Source organism: Peromyscus maniculatus, chromosome 7 (assembly GCF_049852395.1).
Source record: "Peromyscus maniculatus bairdii isolate BWxNUB_F1_BW_parent chromosome 7, HU_Pman_BW_mat_3.1, whole genome shotgun sequence".
Lineage (NCBI taxonomy): Eukaryota > Metazoa > Chordata > Mammalia > Rodentia > Cricetidae > Peromyscus > Peromyscus maniculatus.
The window spans coordinates 67,475,448-67,498,901 of NC_134858.1; the positions used below are offsets into that span (position 1 = coordinate 67,475,448).

The 23,454-nt window shown below is 44.1% G+C and overlaps 1 non-coding gene across 1 annotated transcript; it reads left to right on the forward strand.

Moving 5' to 3' along the window:
• Positions 1–20,431: 20,431 nt before the first annotated feature.
• On the forward strand, positions 20,432–20,624 carry LOC121831272 (U2 spliceosomal RNA). Its single transcript, XR_006074643.2, has one exon. It is a non-coding gene; the product is annotated as a U2 spliceosomal RNA (small nuclear RNA).
• Positions 20,625–23,454: the final 2,830 nt, after the last annotated feature.

Here is a 23,454-nt window from a genome sequence, read left to right on the forward strand (position 1 = left end):
GACAGATTTTTTTAAAAAGGCAAAGAAGCATGTGTAGACTTCTGTAGACTCAAGTAGACGGGATGGAAAGGTGGGAGGTAACCTAGGAAAGAGTTTCAAGGTTAGGAAGATCAGTAGCATCTGTTTCTGCTGAGAGATGCAGAGAACGGAGATGGTTGTATAGACCCTGGGTTTAAGAACGAGGGAAGCAGTGGCAGAGAGGCAAGCATGCTCAAGGATCGAGGAGAGTGCTCGGCAGGGTGACGCCACATACGCAAGGTGGGTGAGATGAACCTCATGCCCATTCTCTGAGCATCATCCCAGGAGCCTAATCACCTTGCACTGTGCTGAACAGAGCAGCTCTCTGAATTGCATCTTATACAATAGGGAACAGCAGGACCCCTCCAAGGTTCAGGGAACACAGGAGAAGAAGGAGCGAAAAGAGTCCAAGAGCTGGCATGCCGCAGGACAGTCTTCCCGGCATGGCGTGGCTGTTGTGCCCTTGAACTCACAGCGGCTGTGGTTACCTGCGTGGGACCTGCACAAGACAGCGAAAGAGTGTCAATGTTCCTCCATGACTCAGGATTGTTAAGGAGGTTCCCGGAAGACAAGAGGTGAACACTGGCTTTAGACTCCACGGTGAAATTAAATGTGAGACAACTGGTTTTTCCTTCTCCACCTTTAGGTTGGCATCCCGCACCCTCTTCCTTTTGCCCCTTGCTAGATAGGTAACTCAGCAAATGAGCTTTTCCGAGACCGATCATGGCTTACTGAGCTGTAGTTTCTAGCTGTCGAAAAGGGACCTCCTGTGACTTCAATGATGATACATAGAGACACGGTCTCAGCATCCTTCGTGGGTAGCATGGCTGACCAGCAGCAAGAGATTATTCTAAACAAGAACCTTTTAATCCAGTGTACCTAAGATCACAACCCCTGGGCAACTGCCTTATCCACCTGCTGAGAAAGTAATAATAATTCCATAAGATTAAAATGCCTCTTGGTCCCTCTGTCCCTTAAATCGAATCACCCAACCTTGTGAGGATTACAGGCTTTGTGGAGGTTTTTGAGCCAAAGGAATCATTTAGAAAAATAAGGCAAGAATGCCATCTTGGGGCTTCTGCTGACAACACAGTCTACCTGAGCAGCAGATGAGAAAGGGAAGAGTTCCCCAGGGGATGCTCGGTGTAACCACAGCAACAGGAGATCCTCCAAGGCTTTCACCCCACCACCCACTTTAACCATCATCCTACCATTAATCCATTTGAAGGCTGACAAACAGACTTGGGGCTGGCCTTCACTTATATTGAACTTCCAGTTGGATGAAGTCAGTTTGTGTCTGCTTAAGGGGAGTCTTATCTAGTCAAGTTCTGATTTCTCACCCATCTTTTCAGCATAGTTCCGATGAAACAGAACCGCTTGGGGTTTTGCTGGATTTGGGGAGGTATAGGGTCAATGGCTCATAGAACCAACTCCCAAGACCAGCAGGTGTGAGTAGACAGTAACAGGACTCTTTGGTGGGAGTGAGCTTTATTCCCTGATACAACAGCAGCTTTAGAATCCTTTCCCTTGCTTAGCTGTCCCCCGGTAACTTTGCTTATGATAGTAAAGGCCATAAATTATAGTTACGATTTTTTCATGAATATTGTAGCGTTTACCCTCATTTCCTAAAGACAAGTGGAAATTCAGCCAAAGTTGCAGGGAATCTTGTAGCCAATAATTTAGAATTTTAATTTATTGCTGCCGTGAGGACCAGCCTTCAGCAGTTCAGGGATTGAGGGGGATCCACGGAGTTGGCGAACTAATCACTCAACTTGACTATTCTATCTGAGGGAGTAAAGCTTAATTCTCTGGGGCTGGCGAGAAAGGGAAACACACACACACACACACAAACACACACACACACACACACACACACACACACACACACACCTCCACCATGTCAGGACCTCACCTAGGGTGCTAATGCAAGGCTTCAGTAGGTCAGAGACGCTGAGGAGGAGATGCAGATTAGGCAAACTACTGGACAAACAGACACACAAGGACATTCTGAGGCCAAAGCTTAGTTCTTCGTTTTCTTCTTTCTGTTGCTTGCTCTACTCCTTCTTTTCTGTTCTGCTCTCCAACCCTGACGTTTCCCTTCTGTCTCTCTTGACGCCTTCCTTCTAGCTAACTTTGTTTTTTCCCTTACAGCTTATATACCCCAGCAAAATCTTTCAAGCAGTATAAAAATTATAATGTGGGCACATTCTACTTTTAAAGTGAATGAGTACAATGAATACAAGTAAAAAAAAAGCGTGTTTTTCATATCCCTTACATGATTAAATATTTTACATATTACAGGTAAAAAACAAGTTCGCCCAAGAACCCGCATACATTCATACCTGAGCAACTTGTTATAGATTAACAGAGTGTGAGCAAGCAAGGCGTTTTTCTCAGCCAGTTCTTTTGCTGGCAGGCTGCATTTTGTGGTTACAAAGAAAGGACCAATTATCTTATTATTTATCTCAAAATGTAATCTTATAAGAAATCTTCAAAGAACCACAAATCTAAGCTCTTATATATGAAAAACAGTCAGTCGACTCTACTTTAAATCCTCAGTGTGCATACCCACTCATCACCAGTTTTTTATATCAAGAAGCTGAAGGCAGAAATGGGTACGAGGAATTAGTCATTACCTTCAGTCACCAACCCATTCTAGCAAGATAGGTATGGGAATCCAGCAATAGCCAGGCTGACATTGTCTTGTTTCTTGACCTCAATGAATCCCTTGTTCAACTATTAAGAGTGTGTCTTTATAAACTTTAAATTGTTCCCCAAGATTTTCTACCTCAAAGCCATTAACAAAAACATCTTAACCTAACCTTGCTAACAAGTCTATATGTCTAAATTCTTTCTAAGGGCAGTGGTCGAACCATTGATCTGCTCCAGCAGCAATGTTTTGGAAAAAGTCGATCACTATTATTGTAAGTTCCAGTAACACTACCCAGTGATGGGCTAGAAACCCCTGAGAGTTTTGATACAACCCATAGATTATGAGGGTTGTGGTGGCCACAAAGGTAACAGAGCTGTGCTCAACAACAGCATGAAGTCCTCAGGACAGCTAGTCCTCGGGGCTCTGCCTCTCCAAGGCTCACTTAGGCATGGCTTTGCCAACCACCCAACAGTGTTCCATGAATTCCAATGATCCCTGTTGGTCCCCTCGCTTGGCCCCCGACATTAATCTATGCATATTTTCTTCCTTAACTACTTAAAATAAAATAATATTCCTTCCAATACAATTGTATAGATAATATATTACATTGTATCAGAGATATAATATAGCACGAGGTAAAGATTTGTAGAATGTAAACACTTTACATCGTGACTTTTGTTATAATTACTTCTATGACCATCTCCACCAAATCCAACAAGTTTTTAAATTTTTGTTGATTATTAGTGGAGTGAGGGGACAAACCACAGGGCACACTCGGAGGTCAGAGGAGACTCTGTGGAGTTGATTTTCTCCTTCTATGGATTCTGGTAAAGGTGTTTTGTACTCTGTCTTACTTCCTTTTCCTGTGCTAAAACACCCTGAGAAAATCAGTTTACGGGAGAGAGGTTTTATTTTAACTCATGGTTCAACATTCCTCACAGTGAGAAAGCCAAGACGGCAAAGGCCTGAAGCAGCACGGCACATCATGTCTGCAGTCAGAAGAGAGTAACGAAAGCATGTACTACCGTGCTCAGCACGTGTCAGGTGTGTGCGTCTGTGCTTAAGCTCACACATGTGAAGTGCCCATGGAGTCCCGGTGACGGCGTCAGAGCCCCCAGAGCCAAAGCTGCAGGCAGTTATGAGTCACCTAGGAGGTATCAGAAATGGAACCTGTGTCTTTTCAAGAGCACGTGCTTCTAACCACTGAGCAATCTCTTCCAAACTCTGGGAAATTTAACCTTAAAATTCAAATCAGAAGACGTTCTCTATAGACTTTTGCTTTCCAATTTCTTTCCTGAAAACCTAAGCTTCGCCGCAAATCAGTGTGGATGTCAGTCCCTTGCTTACTTTACTAAAGGCACTGACCTAAGAGACAGAGAAAAAGGGCAGGAGGTAAAGTGCTTGCCCTGCCGGGAGGGCTGGAGTGCAAATCCTCAGAACCCATACTGAAAACTAAACAAAACAGTGTGTGAGGACACACACTACAATCTTGGTGTCGAGGAGGTGGACATTTGGGGGTTGCTGGCCAGCCAGCCAAGCCTACATGGCCTGCTCCTAGCCAGTGAGAGGGCTTGTCTCAAAAGTAAAGGGTGGACAGTACCTAAAGTTGACAGTTGAGGTTGATATCTGGCCTTTACATCTGGACTCTATCCACCCACATACATGCGTGCAACTAAACACACAATGAACACATAAGTATACACACAAATATTAAAATTATGCATTAATTCTAAGCATTAATAGTCACTTAATATCAAAACAGGCATTTTCTCACGTTGTTGGTAGGCATGTGCCATTATGTACCAGTTTGTGTTTAGACAACATGGTGTTGATACAGGTATCCAGTATGAGTCTTTGAAAATGTGGCCAATACCCAACATCTGGGGGGCTATGAGTCAGCATCAAGAGGCTGACACCAGATGTCTGGAGACCCCAAAAAACTATTATATAATCCATTATCTAACTATTTTGAGCAGAGTGCCACTTTTGTGTGATGAATATGTATAACTGTATAAATATGGCCTTGAAATCAGAGGCCTGGGCCTTCGCCTTCACCAGCATGCATGGATGTGTCTGCCTGTAGGCCTGAGTGCCCTATCCCTTGCATCTTGTGTGCTGGTTGATCACCATGTCTATGCCCTCCTGTGCCCATGTGTGCCAACTGACATAGACTGCCTAGCACTCTGTGGGGTGACATTTGCTCAGAGTGAATCAAGAATGTCTTATTTGTCTACAACCCTTCTAATTCTCCTCAAGCTCCCAGGCTCCCTTCACCTGCCTCCTCTCCTGGAATGGAAACATGGACCCCACAGCTTGCAAACTACTCTAATGTTCTCAAGATTGCAGGTGTATGAGTCTTTAATGCACATTCATCAGGGACGTCTGATAGAGCTTCTAGTGTACCCTACCCTTCTGGGTTACATAGATAAGAGTGCCAAGTGGAATCCCCTCAACATAGCTGCAAAGGAGCCCTAGACAGGAAGCCAAGACCGGGCCATGACGAAGGCCTCAATGAAGCCCCATCGGGTGAATACGCATGGAGCTATCGAAGTTGGCAGAGAGCTGGGCACTACAGCTGAGGCTGGTCTAAGAGGTGAGTCTTGTGCTGCCAAAGCAGAGCAGAAGAGGTGTTCAATGCATGATGCATGTCACACGGAGCAGAGTCAATAAACATGAATTAGTTCAGTGAGAAGGCCTATTTCCACCTCACTTTTCTGTCCTGGTTGATCAACCCCTACATTTCAGAAGTTACCCCTGTCAAAGGATGAGCTCACCACAATGACAGAGCTCCCCTCCACCTTGGCCAACCCAGCCCCACCCCCAGTCGTGACTCACAGCATGGTGGCTCTTTGCATCCTTGGGCAGTTTCTACTTGCCTCTGCATCGATTAAACCTTGATCTCATTTATTATCTCAGGAAATGGTCTCAAGGTCACAGGGCTGGAAATTTAATTATGGTAGCAGTATATTAAGTGGCACATTTAAAGATGCTGAATGGTAGTAATTAATTTTTTGGATGGTGGTCTCGGAGGAACAGGTTTTCTGCACGCTGGGTGTTTGGCATCCATCATGGCCATTGAGCTTGGCAGCTGTCTTTTAGCTTTAAACTGCCTCGTTATTCATCTTTTATGACTAGCTTTTAAAAACACTAGGCGCTGGTATCCTCTTTTATTGTAATATATGTGTGTGGTAGGAACGGAGCCATACTTCACCTTTGCTATAAAACATGAACCAAAGGTGCCAGCCACTACCTGAGCTGGCCTCTAAATTGAGACAACAATTACCCTTCACTGACATCTAGTGTCAAAGAATGAGATATAGCCAGAGCACAGAATCCATTGGCCTGGAAAAAATCTATGCTTCTCCAATGATAAAAACCTGTCTCCAGCCCACGAGGCTCCAGCCCCAGCTTCAAGGAAGGAAAGAAGAAGGCAGCGGGATTAACTGGACACTGACTATTGACTTTGCAGGGTCTCTAGGTTATCTGGAGGGGGAAGGGAGACATCTGTCTGCCAAGGCCACTTGCAGCTTGTGATATTTAATGAAGGAACAGTCATTAAATGTGTTTGATTCAAATATTAGACTTGATGAGCCTGGGTGCCATTTAATAGAGAGGTGGGAAAATATGAATTAAATTAGAGAGATTCATTAAAGAAATTGGCCTGGGGCCCAAGAAGAGCAGATTATCATTCTGGGCTGTCAGAAGTCGGGGCTCGTCCGGGAAGACTCTGGTTTAGTTTGAGTTTCATTTCCAATATACTAACTATCATGAGATCAGTTTAGACACTGATAGGCCTTGGTTTGTGGGCAAAGAATGGGTAGAAAAATCTTTTTGTGTGTGTGTGTGTGTGTAGATAATTTGTTATCTTTGGTTTCAACGGGGAAGGGTACAAGATGTATTTGCAATGTTTCTTTTTCTTTTATATTAACTTATGTCTGAGGTGGGGATGGTGGGTGCATGCAAGTCATGGTGAACATGCAGAGGTCCGAGAACAACCTGGAGAGTGAGTTTTCTCTTTCAACCACATGGTCCCAGAGCTCACACTCAGATCCTTAGGCTTGCCTACAGGCGTCTTTACCTTCTGAGCCATGCCGCTGGCCTGTGTGTGTAGAGATTCTAGGTGCTTCCCACTTCACATAGGGTCTGCCTCTTCCTGTCTAAACTTTCTCAACCTGGGAAGACTGGGATCCGGGCTAGATATCTCTTCCTGTGGGATGAGGAATAGCATCCTTGTTTATTTTCACTAAATCTCAGACCCTCCCTCCAGCTGTGATGGCTAAAAATGTCCCCGAACATCATCAGCTCCCATAACACTAAACCTGACCCCAGCTGAGAAATCTTTTCTAGTCTGACTTCAGAAGGTTCAAGCCCCGGAATGGTTATGTCCACATATGAGGACGTCCCTTGGAGTGGGCACTGGTAGCTCAGCGAATCGAGCTGCCCTCCTGGTTTGCCTAGTGGCCACTCGGTCTTGATTTTGACCGTGACTCTGTTTGCTGCTTGGGGTGGTACATCTTGGCCTGCTGGACCGTAACTTCTTGGTTTGGCCACAGCCACGGGTCTTTTTACAGTGTGTGTTCTATGGTCTCCCAACCTATGTTTGGTGACATTCATCCTGTAGCATACTCGTCACACAGGGCCTTAAGCACCGTCGTCACGCCTTTGTGGGGATTCCGTGGGAGACAGGACAACCAAGATCACAACATCTCATCCTGGGTTTGCATTCCAGGGTGGGCAGTCGGTGTCAGATAAATAAGCTGCTTCAGAGGATAAGGGCGGTGTCTTAGTGACTTTTCTGTCACTGTGATAAAACATCACGACTAAGAGCAACTTATAGAATAAATATTCTGGTGTATAGTTCCAACAGAGAATCCATAGAGGTGGGGAGGCATGGCAGCAGATGGCTGGGCCGAAAGCCGAAAGATCGAATCTCCATCCATACACAGAAACAGGAACAGTCAACTGGAAGTGGGGTAGGGCTATGCACTCCCAAAGCCTGCCTCTTGGGACATACTTCCTCCAACAAGGTTGCACCATCTCTCCAAATGGTGCCACCAACTGGGGACCGTGTCTTCAAATACATGAGCATACGGAACACTTTTCTCATTCAACCCACTACAGACTAGGAGGAAAAGAAGCCAGGTAACTAGGGAGCAGACAGGAGGAAGGTAGGATCCTCCAGCCATGCTCAGTGATGGCCTCTCTCAGTGAGTGAAGAGAGTGAAATCAGAACAGCCAGAGGACGCCCTGACCTCAGGGTTCCTTGCAATTACAACAGGCTGCATATGAAATTATGACGCAGAGAGAGAAATGCCAGCCATAGTGCATCTCTCAAACTTTTATACACACACACACACACACACACACACACACACACACACACACACTCATGCAAATACAAGTGTAACCTCCCAGACCCACTGAGGCAGCATTTGCTGGAATCAGTGCATAAAAGTCATCTGCACTACCATGTTTACTGTGGCCCTGCTCACAACAGCCACTGGTAGAATCAACATGAGTAATGGACGATGGAGGAAACAGTGAAGGAGAAATGATACAGGAACACAATAGAATACTGTCCAGCCACACAAAAAAATGATGATTGCCGTCACTTACAGCAACAGAGACAGGAGAGGGGACTGGGATTTGGCTCCGTAGCACAGCGCTTACCTACCAGGGGAAAGGCCCCGTGTTCAGTCCCAAGAACCGAAAATAGTAATTAATTAATTAATAGGATAACATTCCATTCTGTTCATTCTGTGGAATAAGCCAGGATCAGAAAGACAAGGGTGAGCCCGTGGTGTCCATCATGTGTAAGATCTAAAATGGTTGACCTTGTTCCAGTGGAGAGCAGAACGCTGGGGAGCAGAGGCTGGAGGGAGTCATGGGAAGGGGCTTTGGTCAGTAGGTTCAGGTTCCCAGCCTGAAGGAAGGGGTCCCGATGTCTATACCCCAGATACCTGTAATGATCGACAGGAACGGAGTATATTTAAAACCAGCTGGAAGAGAGAAGTCTGAATGTTTTCCTTGCCTTTGTGGACATGATAAATGTTTGAAGTGCTATATGTACAGCTTACACTGATTTGATTAATTCACAAGGTATACACAAATCAAAATCTCACACTGTACACCATAAATATGTTAAGTATTCCCACAGATAGAAAGTAGAGCTCAATTTCATGAAGTACAAACATATAAGACATTCTCACGATGGAGACATGGCTCAGTGATTGAGAGCGATGGCTGCTCTTCCAGAGGACCACACTTTGATTCTTTGCACACACGTGACAGCTCAACACTATCTGTAACTCCAGGTCCAGGGGATCCAGTACTCTTCTGGCCTAAGCAGGCACCAGGCATGCATGTTGTGCTCAGCTATACATGCAGGCAAAACACCCATAGGTACAAAATAATGTTTATAAAGGAGTGTTTAAAAATGACATTCCTGTATGTGTTTACAACACACACACACACACACACACACACACACACACACACACACACACACACACACACACAAAGCAGCAACAGCAGCAGCAGAAGCATAACATTTTTTTAAATTAAGCCAGGTGGTAGTGGCACACACCTTTAATCCCAGCACTTGGGAGGCAGAGGCAGGCGGATCTCTGAGTTCGAGGCCAGCTTTGGTCAACAGAGAGAGTTCCAGGACCGGCTCCAAAACTGCACAGAGAAACCCTGTCTCAAAAAAAAAAAAAAAAAAAAAAAAGAGGCCACTACAATTCCCCTGAGAGATTAAATGGAACCCGAATTACCAAGTACCAGCCAGGCACATCCAGCCCTGGCTGGTTCAATGATCCTCGAAGGGAGAGAAACACAGGAGAAGACAGAGTCTCTGCCTTGATCCCTACTCCCCTCCCCTGCCTTTTCACATTCGTCACACATAGCCCAAGCTGACCTCAAACTTATTACAGCCAGAGATAACCTCGAACCTCTGCTTCTCCTTCCTCCACTTCTCTAGTGCTGGGATTCCCCGTGTGCACCACCCTAGCCAGCTGATACAGTACCGGGGATCAAACCCAGGGCCTCTGGCTAGGCAGAACTCCACTAACTGAGCCACAGTCCCTGCTGTTCCTTCTTATTTGCTGAACAAACATTCCTGGCCAAGAGACCAGCAGAAAAACACTGGGCTCTGCCAACCCCTTGTTAATCAACGAGCCCACAACAAATCACAGGCTGGAGACCGTGACACATCAATTACACTAATAACTGAAGGATCTACGGGAAGTGGTAATCAGGCACAGTCCCCGAGGTGTCACCTCCACAGACTGCTGAGCCCTGGACACTCAGCTATTTGCTGGTCCAACTGTGGGCTGCTACTCAGAGGAAAGCTGGTAACTGCAGAGAAAGAAGTGCTCCGTACCAGCACTGGTCAGAACAAAGATTCTAAGACATATTAAACTGGACATAGCATTTGCTTTATGTCAGCTCTAGACAACCATTCTTCACACAGCTTAATTATGGTAAAGAGAAATGAGCCTGAAGTGGGAAACTTCCCTCTATTTCTGCCATGAATGAACTAGACATTTGGTCAACTAAGCTGGCCACTTGGTGTTTCAATTTCTTCATCTGCTACACAGATGGGCCTTCACATTTCAAGAAATGACCATCTTAGGAAATTAGATAGGTGATCGATAGATAGATGATAGATAAATAGATAGATAGATAGATAGATGATAGATGCATGATATATAGATATATACATAGATAATTGGTGTTAGATGACATATAGATAATATAAATAGATGATAGGTTGAGATAGATGCTAGACAGATGATAGATACATTCATATACAAATGATTGATGATAGATATATAGATAGGTAGATAATACATAAATGACAGATGATACATACATAGACTGATGATAGATAATACAAAGATTATAGATAACACATAGATGGATAGATGATTGATGATAGATGATTCATAGAAAGATGGATAGATACACAGATGATACACAAAAGATAGATAGAGAGATATACACACACACACATACATACACACATACATGCATAGATGATAGAGATAGAGTGTATGAAAGTGTCAGGAAATGTAGAAATGTACAGGTGTTTATGTTTATGTATGAGGTGTCATTTACCCATCACCTACTAGCAGACTTTCAGTGAACTGCTTCATTTCTTTCTAGACCCCACATTGAAAAATTGAAGAGAAAAGTGAAAGACCATGTGGAAGCATCCGACCAAACTATTTGCATTACAGTCCACCAAAGATCAAGTTCAACTGAGGGTCACCCAGACAGTTAATGAGTCCAAACTTGTTCTTCAGATTTCTAGTCCTTTGCTGCTTCTACTGATAGGAGATGACTTACAGCCAGGCGGTGGTGGCACACACCTTTAATCCCAGCACTCAGGAGGCAGAGGCAGGAGGATCTCTGTGAGTTCTAGGCCAGCCTGGTCTACAGATCAAGTTCCAGGACAGCCAGGGCTACACAGAGAAACCCTGTTTTGAAAAACCAAAAGAAAGAGGAGGAGGAGGAGGAGAAGAAGAAAAAAAACTTGCTAGAGTAGATCACCTAGTCAAGAGCAACAGAAACTAGTTTGGGCTGACAGAGGAGAAAATGAGCCTATTTAAAAAGATATTACAGTTATACCCACAGATAAGGGTAGGTCTCATCCCTCCCTCATCCCCTCAAGAAATGTCTCTGCAACAGATGGAGACCATTAAACACAGACACACATATATGCACACACACACACACACACACACACCTGATCAAACAGTGGAGAACATGGGATGGTGTGTGTGGTGCCCAGTCCCGACTGATAGACCTACAACACAGCTCCTGCACCTAAGGCTCAAGGATCACAGCAGAAGAAGGAGCATAAAGGATGTAAGAGCTGGAGGAACAGGAAGTCTGGGGTGAGACTTGTCTCCTAGAAATGTCTGAGAACCTACACCCCTGCAGTCTACCAGCGTGGCTAACCATGACCTGAACAGGGATGACAGCAACACATGGTGGTGGTGCATGTCTTTAACCCTAGCACTTGGAAGGCAGAGGCAGGTGAATCTCTGAGTTTAAGGCCAGCCTGGTCTACAGAGTGAGTTCTAGGACAGTCAGGGCTACACAGAGAAACCCTGTCTCAAAACAAAACAAAACAAAACATAAAAATAAAAATAAAAGGATGACAGCCACAGACATACTAACCCAGAAGAGGGAAAGCTCATGGAGCCTTGACCCTTAGACAAAGAACTACAGGCAAATAAGAAGTACTGAGGGTGGGAGCAATGGCCTTCCCCAGGGAAGAGCCCCCCCCCATTTGGCTATCTAACACCAAGTTGTCAACACCATAGAAACACACATACATACATACATACAAACATATGGACTGAACATGTTGTATGTTATGAGGCAGTATACACACACACACACCAACAATTAAAAAAGAAGAAGGAGGAGGAGGAGGAGAATAAAGAAGAAGAAGAAGAAGAAGAAGAAGAAGAAGAAGAAGAAGAAGAAGAAGAAGAAGAAGAAGAAGAAGAAGAAGAAGAAGGAGAAGAAGAAGAAGAAGCCATCAATTTGAGGAACAGTAAGGGCAATGTATGGGAGGGGTTGGAGGGAGGAAGGGAGAGAGGAATGTAAATAATACATTGTAACTTCAAAAATTTGTATATAAAAAGACATTACTGTGTCAAAATCCCCAGGAATCCTTAACACTGTAAGGTGAAAGGTTTTGGAGGAGGGGGATATTGACAGGTGGTATCTTAGGGTTTCTATTGCTGTGAAGAGACGCCATCACCATGGCAACTCTTATAAAGGAAAACATGTAATTGTAGTGACTCACTTACAGTTTCAGAGGTTCAGTCCATTACCATCATGGTGGGACATGGCAGTGTGCAGGCAGACACGGTGCTGGAGCTGAGAGTCCTACATCTTGATATGCAAGCAACAGGAAGTGGTCTGAGACACTAGGTGTGGCTTGAGCATATACAAGACCTCAAAGCCCACCTCCACAGTGACACACTTCCTCCAACAAGCCACACCTCCTAATAGTGCCACTCCCAATGAGCTTGTGGGAGCCAATTTCATTCAAACTACCACAGGTTGCAAATGCAGATTATTTGCTACAGGATGATTTATAAAAGGGAGAGTCTCCATGCACCATGGAGAGACTGACCAGTGACAGTCCTGACAAGGTGACCAAACTCAGTGTCACTAAGATCAGGATACCTCAGTAATAATGTGTGTGACCACATTATGAAATATGTTTGCCCAAAATATGCTAACTTGAGTTTCATGCTTCTACCCCTAATTTTAGATTCATAGGGAATACAAAGAGAATAAAATTCAAAGCACCAAGAGGGAATTCTAATTGGAAGAGTATATAATATTTTACCTTCAAATAATCAATGTTATGAATAAATGTTTAAAAGCTAGAAGTAGGGCTAGAGAAATGACTCAGATACTAAGAACACAGGCTGTTCATCAGAGGACTAGGGTTTGATTTCCACCAGTCACATAGATGATCACAACTATTTGTAATTCCAGTTCCTGGGTACTGACGCCCTCTTCTGGCCTCCACAGGCACTTTACATACATGATGTACAGACGTATGCAGGCAAATACACACACACACACAAGCTAAAAATAAATAAGTCTTTAAAAATAAAAACTAAAACCAAGTAGTGGTGGCACATGCCTTGAATCCCAGCACTCGAGAGGCAGAGGCAAGGCAGATCTTTATCAGTTTGAATCTAGCGCCCAGCACCAAGAATTTACACTTCAAACTCATAGAGTAAGCCCCCCTGTTATCTCTGCTGTACCTGACTCCACTCACCCATACCAGCAAAAATTAAAACCTATACCTAGTCATTTCTGAAAGTAGGGGTGAGCTAAGTTGAAGTTTCCTGCTGGTATATCTTAGGAGTAAGGCTCAATTCTCAGGCCTGGATCCCTGCTGCAAGGCAGGCTGGGAAATGGCATATTGCTCCTCTAAAAAAATTGTTGGTATGCATCCATGCATGTGTGGTGCGTGCGTGTGTGTGTGTGTGTGTGTGTGTGTGTGTGTGTGTGTGTGTGTGTGTACCCATGCGTGCAGATACTCATGCATATGGAGGCCAGAGGTTGACATCAGGTATCTTGCTCACTCCTCCTCCACTATAAATTAATATATTAATATATAACAAATAATATATAAGTATATTTTATATATAAAAATATTGAGACAGGGCCACTCGCTGAACCCTGTACTTATTGGTTGGCTAGACTTGCTGGCCCCCAAGATTCAAGGATCCGCCTGTCTGTTCCCCTCCTGGACTCTTTGATGCCTTTCTTGAAGTGGTTAGCAAAGATGGCCAGGTAGCATTAGGTATGGCAAGTGTTAACTACCTGGTAAAACGGCGGAGGCCCACGCCCCTTCCAATCTGTAGTTTGTGTAACTACAGGATCTTTCAAGATAAAAAGAATGATTGAGACCTTTAAAAAAAAATTTTCCAGTTTCTATGTAGCAATTCTTTGATGTTGCTTTCTGAGAATAGAAGGTTATTTACAGAACAGCCCTAGCATCTATTTACTTGGGTATATTGGCTTGTTTGATTATAAGTTACTCTCTTAGCTGTTGTCTGTGAAAATGCCCGGAAGCCTTCAGGCGTGCATGTCCATAAATTGAAATATATTGTGATTATTATTGTTCATGATGGCTCACAAATACACCCTCTTTCATAGGAATACAGAATCAAGACATTGCAAGGGGAAATTTGTTAAAGTAATTCATGTTTTATCCATTGAAAATCTAAGAGGGTCACGATGCTTTCCTGGCGGTTGGTGAGAAATGCAAACCCAACTGATCGAATATTAATATCCATTAGCACATTTTATATTGATAAATTCAGAAAGAAAATTCAGTGTTCTCCCAGAGACTGCTAGAAAGCGGCCTTGACCCCCTCATTTGTCATCATTATGGGGATGAGCCCAAGGCCCCAACTTATCATTTGTTTATGACGATAAACACAACAAAGGAGGTACATGCGGTGACACGGAATGGCTGTTGTCCCCGTCATGTCCCTTGTCCTGTCAGGGACTCATAACACCAAATACTCAGATGTCCAAGCTGCAGACCCAGGAGATTTCCCTAATACTTTTCTCCAGTGCATCCCTCCCCGGCACCCAGGCCCCTTCCATCACCATTTACATCTCTTAAAATGCATTTATTTCTCTCCATTTCCAAACTATCAACCCGACCTAAACTGTAAACATTTCCCTTGCTTGACAACAACCTCCGAGCGGTCTGTCTTGGCCTCACTTCCATCTGTCGTTACAGGACCAGACTGTGTGATTCTCTGGGCTCATCTCCCTAGCCCCACTCCAAATTTTTGTAGTGATTTCCAGTTGCATTCTCAATACAGTCCCTTAGCATGGCCTATCCACCACCCAACGCTGTAACTCCTCCCCTCCTCGTTGGCTTCCCAGCCTCACTTGCAGCTCCCTTGCCCATGTCTCAGCCTCAGTGTTTCTTATGCTCCAAGTCTCGCCCTTAATCCTGCATCTAGAATGCCACTTCTGCTTGGCATCTCTGCTTTGCCCAGCCATTCTTGAGGTATGCCCTCCACAAAGTACAGAGTAGATCTATTTTGTGTGTGTGTGTGTCTGTCTGTCTGTCTATGTGTCTGTCTGTCTGTGTTCCTGTGTGGAAGGGCGCATGTGTGTATGCATGTATAACAGTTGGGGGCAGAGGACAATCATGGATACCATTCCTCAGGTACCACCCATTGCTTTTCATTTTATTTTTTTATTTTTTTATTTATTTGTTTGATTTTATGTATGTATGTATGTATGTATGTATGTATGTATTTATTTATTTATTTATTACATATTCAGTATTCTGTCTGCATGTATGCTTGCATGTCAGAAGAGGGCACCAAATCACATTGTAGATGGTTGTGAGCCACCATGGGTTGATGGGAATTGAACTCAGGACCTCTGGAAGAGCAGCCAGTGCTCTTAACCTCTGAGCCATCTCTCCAGCCTAAAGAATGCTTTTCTTTTTCTTTTTCTTTTCTTTTTTTTTTTCTTTAAGATTTATTTATTTATTATGCATACAATGTTCTACCTGCATGTGTCCCTGCAGGCCAGAAGAGGGCACCAGATCTCATTACAGATGGTTGTGAGCCACCATGTGGTTTCTGGGAATTGAACTCAGGACCTCTGGAAGAACAGTCTGTGCTCTTAACCTCTGAGCCATCTCTCCAGCCCCTTCATTTTATTTTGTTTTGTTTTGAGATAGGGTCTCTCATTGGCCTGGAGCTTGCTAATGAGGTTAGACTCGCTGGCCAATGAGCTCCAGGGATCTGCCTGTCTCTGTTTCCCCAGTCACAGGATTACAGGTACATGCCCAGCTTTTATGTGGGTTCTGGGAACCAAACTGGGGTCCTTGCAAAGCAAGCCCTTTACTGGCAGAGCCTGTCCCCAGGCCCCCTTGCCCTGTCCTTTCATGGAGCCCTTTATTTATCTTCTTCATCCAACACAGTTTGGAGTCGCATGCATGTTCTTATGACTGTTCTACTTGGGTCATCCTCACTCGACAGACAGCACCATGTGACAGAGGGGAGTCTCAGCAACCTGTGTGTCCTCATCTCATGCCCCAGAGACTACACACACACTGAGGAAATACTCATTAAACCCAACAATGATTGAGCTAATGAATGCCTGTAAAGGACCATACTGTAGTCAGAGAAGAGTGAGAGTAACCAGAACTCACTCAGCTGGACCCATGGATGTTTTCCCCCTTTTTTTGAGATTATAATTCAACTACAACATTTCTCCCTTTCTTTTCCTCCCTTCAAGCCTTCCCATAAACCACTCCCTGCTCTCCTTTAAATTCATGGCCTCTTTTTTTAAAAAAAACTAATTGTTATCACATGCATATATGTATATACCCATATATCCCTAAATATAACCTATTCAGCTCATACTTGCATATATATTTTCAAGGGTGACCATTTGGCACTAGACAACTAATTTGGTATGCCCATGCATTTTTTTAAAATTTATTTTAATTATGTGTCTGGGTGTGGGTATCACATGAGTGCAGGTGTCCATAGAGGTCAGAAGAGGGTGTCAGATCCCCTGGAGCTGGAGTCACAGGAAGTTGTGATCTGCCTGACATGGGTTCTGGGAACCAAACTTGGGTCCTCTGTAAGAGCAGTTCACAGTCTTGATTGCTGAGCCATCTCTCCAGCCCTGGCACCATGAATTTGACACTAGAATTTAGAAACAAAGTCTTGGATGTGGGCTGAACTCTCTTTTCCCTGATGGGAAGCCTGGCTGTTCAGTACACGTAGAGATGGCTCCAGAGATATGAATGGTGTGCCCCAGGGAGCAACAGAACCTAACCTGTATATCTTACGAAGATCTCAATCTAAACTTAGATTCCCGTGATTAAAAATTGCACCACCACCTCCTCTGAACTGCACTCAGCTTTCCTAAATGAGATTTTATGGGAACTGATTGTGATTAGATAAATGGGTGACTTCACTAATGTATAATCCAATTTTCAATTACATCGTAGGTACAATAATTTACGTTTCTTGTTTGGTGGTGTGATATTTATGTGGTGGGCTCTGCAGGAGACCTGGGGACTGTTTACATAATGATCCTGCTTCTCCCACTGCAAGGATCTGGTTTTCAATTTTCCTTTTTGTGCTGTGAGGCATCGTCCTTCCAAGGTAAACACTGTATATCACAGGATGTGCAGGTGAGGAACGTCAATAAAGTAATAAACTAGATGGGTTTTAATAATTCTTATTTATGCCACTGGATTAGCTAATAGAGTAGTTTGCCTTTCATAAAAAGTTGGAATAAAAATGTCCCTAAAATTATAGTAAATCTGTGATCTGTTGGCTCCATGACAGAGTACCGTTGAATACCAAAAATGAACTTTTATCAAATATATTCAACCATCAATAATTTAATATTCATTGTCTGGAGGCATTCCCAAAGCTGGGACAGTGTTAACAGTAACTATCCCTTTACTGACCTTTAACCCCAGGTCTGCATGAGACAATGGAGACAACACAGGGGTTTGAATGCATTTAACCCCAAAAGTCATTCCTCCCTTCCTGGCCAGTGAGCTGCCAGCCAAATCCTTCCAGATAGACCATGCTTCTTAAAATAACAAGCTGAGGCAGGGTAGCAAAAAGAAGACAGGAGAAACCAACCCTATTCAAGGATCACGTGCACACACACACACACACACACACACACACACACACACACACACAGCACAGAGGGTCTCCAACCCAGATGGCCCCACCCGCAGACAGGCAGAGAAAGGCAAGCAGGTGTCTGCAGCCACTCACCATGCTTTTGTCGAAGCAGCTTTCTCTCTTTATCCATATAAAAGGTTCGCTCAGCCAGGTGTTAGTGGCGCACGCCTTTAATCCCAGCACTCGGGAGGCAGAGCCAGGCGGATCTCTATGAGTTCGAGGCCAGCCTGGGCTAGCAAGTGAGCTCCAGGAAAGGCGCAAAACTACGCAGAGAAACCCTGTCTCGAAAAAAACAAAAAAAAAAAAAAAAACAAAAACAAAAAACAAAAAACAAAAAAAAAAAAGGTTTGCTCACTTGAAAAGGAGATCGGAAACTGGGTATGTGGGCATTCACCTGCCATCCTGTTACTCAAGAAGCTGAGACAGAGGATCATGACTTCCTGGACAGTCTGGGATACACAGTGAGACTGGGCGGGTTAGAGAGAGAAGAGAGAATTGTGTTTCTAAAACTTCAAAAAATTAATAGTGCACAAGTACTGTGCTAGAAGTTACTGAGTCCCATTTCCTGGCTTAGAAAATGAGGCGTCTGTAGTTGAGGGACCTAGCAATCTCTATTCTGTTAACTCCAGGCCAAAACAGGAGTGTAAATGAAGCTATCACTCCATGTCACAATAAAATTATGCACTCATCAAACAGCATGCCGGCATCTCAGCTCATGGGACAGGGGAAGAGAGTATCCAGGCACAGAACCTGCAGTGTGTCAACCGCACTGGCCTCACACAAAGTGCTCACTTTCACATGGGTCTCTGGGAAGTATCCACACAGCCCTGCCTGTTCCCAGAGTGCAGGGTTTGATGTCATACATTTCTCAAGAATAGTCTGCATGTAAATGAGTTCTAGTTGCAAATAAACCTATACTTTCACTATAATTAAATCTTGCCCAGCAGTGGTGGTGGCACACACCTTTAATCTCAGCACTCTGTGAGTTTGAGGCCAGCCTGGCCTACAAAGTGAGTTCCAGGACAGCCAGGGCTGTTACACAGAGAAACCTGCCTTTAAAAAAAAAAAAAAAAAAAAAAGAGTTGGGGGGGGGGGGGAGAGAAAAGAAAACTTAAGCCCGGAGGAAGGTTCACCAGGTGAATGCACCTGCCAGCAAGGCTGATGATATGAGTTTGATTCCTGGGACACTCGTGGTGGAAGGAGAGAAATGACTTCAGCAAATTGTCTTCTGAACACACTTACCTCATGGCACGTATGCACACACACACACACACACACACACACACACACACACACACACACGGGGGGGGGGGATTTTAAAGTGTGTGTTTTTAACATTTTTTTTTTTAATTTGTAGACTCCAACTTTAGATCCACATACCTCTCACCCTTAGATAGAGAAGCTTCCTTTTGGCAATTGATTCAGAAACCCACACACGGTCAGTGTGCAGGGACTAAGAGGCTGTAGAGTGCTCAGCCCTCAGTGGGATGTATAGATCACATCCCTCCTCCCCCGCCACACACACAAACACTCGGGGATCTTCAGAGAAGCGGCAGCAGAGATACTTAGGCACCCACACTAGTTGTGAAAGCATGCATAAGGCCTGCCCGAGCTCCCGCCAGACAAAGTCCCAGCATGGAGGGGAGGGGAAGGGCCACCTCTCTGAAGAGCTGTTGGCATTTGGTAGTTGCTGGGAAAGGGAGAGGCAGTCTTCTTTACTAAGGTGTGGCCCCTGATAGATCTTACCCTAGGGCAGGCCTCACTCCCATAAGTAGTCGAGCAACACAAACTGGACCTGATGTTTTTTAAGAAAGAAGGGGAGGGGGCCGGGAAGCAAACCTGAAGTTACATAGGAAGGGAGGTAGGAGTGGAGAGGGTGGGTCTGGGGGAAGCTGGAGAGGGGATAAATATGATAAACGTATATTGTATGAAATTCTCAATGAACTCACGGAAATATTATAAAATAAGTATTTATAACTTTAATGATGTCCTTTTAGTCAGAACTTACTCCGGCAGTGAGTAATTCATTCAATTTCTCTTTTCAGCAAATAAATAAAATCTCAGCAACTAAATACATTACAGTGGAGGGGCTGGAGAGATGGCTTAGTGGTTAAGAGCACTGGCTTCTCTTCCAGAGGTCCCGAGTTCAATTCCCAGCACCTACATGGTGGCTCACACCATCTGTAACTCCAGTTCCATGGGCATGTAGCACACATACATGTAGGTGTATGTACACATGAATAAATCTTTAAAATTACATTGCAGTGAAACCAAATAAAACTGAAAACTATGTAGCCCTTAAAATGATGTGGGAGTAGGTAGATGTTCGTGTAGAAAATGTCCAGAATCCGTGAAGTGGGAAGCCAAGTACCAGCCACGGGTACAGTTTAATTCATTTTTGAAAAACTAAAAATCACATGTATAAAGTCACATATGGGGGGGGAAAAGGGCTTTGAAGGACAATTAATCTCCAAATAGGATTGTTTGTGACCATTATCTTCTTGTATATTCCCTTCTAATCTCTTCTGGGCCTTTTGGCTAAGATCAAGTGTAGTATATTCCCTTCTAATGCTCAGAAACTTCTAGTAGAATATGTACTAATAGTGAAATTGGCGGGGGGCGGGGGGGGGGGGGGGAGCAACTTCAGAGGAAAAAAGCCTCCCCGTGTCTTGTTTCCATGTATACTACTCAGAAAGCATAGGCAAGAGTAACATGAATCAGCAAGTGCTCCTTTTCAGAAAAGGATTTGGTTTTATGTCTGTGCCCATGTCTGAGCGAGTAGGTGCACATGAGTGCAGGTGCCCTTGGAGGCCAGGAGAGAGCCACCCTCTGGAGCTGGAGCTACAGGCAGTCGTGAACCACGGATGTGGGCCCTGGCAACTAAAGCCAGGTCCTCTGCAAGCACAGCAAACCCCCTTAATCACTGAGCCAACGCTCCAGGACTAGCAAATACTCTCTGTAAAGGGATAAGTTATAAATATTTTAGGTTTGTAGGCCATACTTATCTTTCGCAACCACTCAAACAGCTTATCATGTTTAGCTCCATGGGATCTAATGCCCTCTTCAGAGTCCTGCAGGCACTTGAATTCACACATGCACATATCCACACGTGAGCATACATATGAATAAAAAACGAAAATAAGCCAGGCAGTGGTGTCGCACGCCTTTAATACCAGCACTCGGGAGGCAGAGCCAGGCGGATCTCTGTGAGTTCAAGGCCAGCCTGATCTACAGAGCGAGATCCAGGAAAGGTGCAAAGCTAAACAGAGAAACCCTGTCTGGGGGCAGGGGGGACTTTTCTGAAAAAAGAGAAATCTTGCCAAGAAAAATCTTGAAAATTTGAACAAATATGGATATTGAAAGCCAAACACATACCACACACATGCAATGTAAAACAGTAGGAATGCAGTGGCCACTATGAGAGGAGCCCCCTTGTCTGGAACGCCTTGAACTGTTAACCTTAAGAAAGAATCCAGTGAAATAACTTCCCCAGTCCTTACTCGCCTGTGAAGTTTCCTGTTCCCTAAGATAAAAAGAAAACTACAGGTCACAGTTAACAAAGATGTAAAAGACTGTTCTCATGTTCTACATTCAAGTAAACTTGTTAAATATAATATCCAAGGCCAAAATAGAGTGGTTTATGTATATTTTTTACATCCAGGGAAATAAAGTCTATGGCAGGTGAACAGTCTCTTCATAGGGGAGGTGCTTGCAAGATATGGAGAATAGTACATAAATGGTCATGGTATCCAGTCCAGAAGGACAGGACTGGAAACTAGCCCAGAGTCAAGCTCAGCCCATCTTCACCTATCAATTGTTTGGGTTGTCTCTGACCTTGAGTGCTTGGGGAAATTCTAGACAGAGATTTAATTAGAAAACCCAGAACTATCCAAGAGCATCAGTCTCGGGGTAGAAAGAGAGACGGAGGTTTGGATTGTGCTGAATGACAATTCTGTGTGCTAAGGATTTATCAATGAACAGCCTTCCATGGATACTTATTTCCCAGATGTTGTGGGGAGCAGATCATCTCTAGACCTTTATAGACAAGCAACGACATGGAACAGTTTCAAAGGGAGGATGGGTGTGCCAGTGATGAACTCATCTTTGGTGGGGTAACACTTGGAATAATTTCTTAGGGAGTGTAGCATTTGAGCCAGGCCCTGATGGAGCTCCAGCTACATGAAAGGGAAGGGCACTCATAGAGCTGGATCAAAAATAAAATTTGGAATCACAGAAGCTGCCAGACCTGGGAAACGCAGAAAGCTTGGTACATTGGGAATGTAGACACCATTAATGCTAAAGTTAGGGAACTGGGAAAGTAGAGCGAAGGGGTTGCCTTTGTCCAAAGAGATTGGGTGAGACCAGCAGGCAGCAGGCTGACAAGAGCTTGCTTGCAGTTTTAAAAGATAACTTCACTGTGTAGAGCCAGAGTCCGGCGCCAACTTCAGCAAGCCCACTTTATATTTTCATAAACATACCATATAGGGGCTGGGGATGTAGCTCAGTTGGTAGAGTGCTCTCCTAGAATGTGCAAGGCCTGGATTGCATCCCCAACACCAAATAACTGGGTGTGGTGGCACACAAATCTAATCCTAGCACTTGGAAGGTGGAGGCAGGGGGATCAGAAGTTCCAAGTAGGTCATCCTCAACTACATAGAAAGTTGGAGGTCAGCTAGAGATAATAAGACCCTGCATAAATAAATAAATATTTCTTAAATACTTCACACACACACACACATGAATTCACCATTAGGAGCCTCAGAACTTCTCAAATGATTAACATATACTCCCCATTTTACAGACGAGGAATTCGAGGCATGGAGAGGTTAAGGGACTGATTTGAAGTCACACTGCAAATAAATGATGAGACAGGATAAAATCCCAGAAGAACCAGGAGTCTCCCATTCCATTGTTGCCTTCCGTGGGCACCCTCCTGTGTCACAGGGGGTGACGCAGTACCAGCAGAGCCACAGGCCTTAGGAACGCTGTTTAAAGATGCATGTTTTCCCTTTATATGTAGTTTTTTTTTTGTCAATAAATTTGTTTTAAGTCTGTGAGCTACCCTGTAGAAGAAGCCCTTCAACCTATTATGGAATACTTTGACATGAGTCTGTAAAATTGATTGAGACAGTTTGCCAAAGCAGCCGGTCTTAATTAATGACTCACTATAACCTCCGGCTTTATTAGGCGTATATTTCTAGTATATTGGCACATATATTAATGACTGGCCTATGCATAAACTGACAGTTTTAAAATGATATAAGATAACTTGTTTTCTTAGGAGGAATTCACTTTTGCCTTGGATGTAGAGTAAGATTACTATTAGTTCAGTAAATTATGACCCCTGTTTTGTCTTGATCCCCAGCAAAGAAAGACCATATTTCCTTCCACGATGAAAATGCACTTCACGTGAGTCTCTTTGGTTAATCTCATGCTCCAACAAGCAAGACCGTTGGCTTTGTGGGCAAGAAGTTTCCAAGTAGGGGCTGGCAAGATGGCTCAGTGGGTAAACGGGCCTGCAGCTGAGCCTGGTGACCTGAA